The sequence below is a fragment of the Octodon degus genome, unplaced genomic scaffold (assembly GCF_000260255.1).
Source record: "Octodon degus isolate 3935 unplaced genomic scaffold, OctDeg1.0 scaffold00008, whole genome shotgun sequence".
Taxonomy (NCBI): domain Eukaryota; kingdom Metazoa; phylum Chordata; class Mammalia; order Rodentia; family Octodontidae; genus Octodon; species Octodon degus.
The window spans coordinates 1,943,240-1,943,476 of record NW_004524584.1 but is presented as its reverse complement, the minus strand read 5'-3'; positions in this window follow the sequence as shown (position 1 = coordinate 1,943,476).

Sequence of the window (237 nt, the reverse complement as noted above, 5' to 3'; positions counted from 1 at the left end):
CCTCAGCTCCTGAGTGCTAGGATTACAGGTGTGGTCTACCATGCTTGACTCCTTTTTGACTTTTCTTCTTTCTTTTCCTTCCTTCCTTCCTTCCTTCCTTCCTTCCTTGACAGGATCTTGTTATGAGTTCAGGCTGGCCTTGAACTCATGTGATTCTTCTGCCTCAGCCTCCCAATTGCTAGGATTACAGGTGTGTGCCTCATGTCTGCCTTCCACTGGATTATCTTGAAACCAACT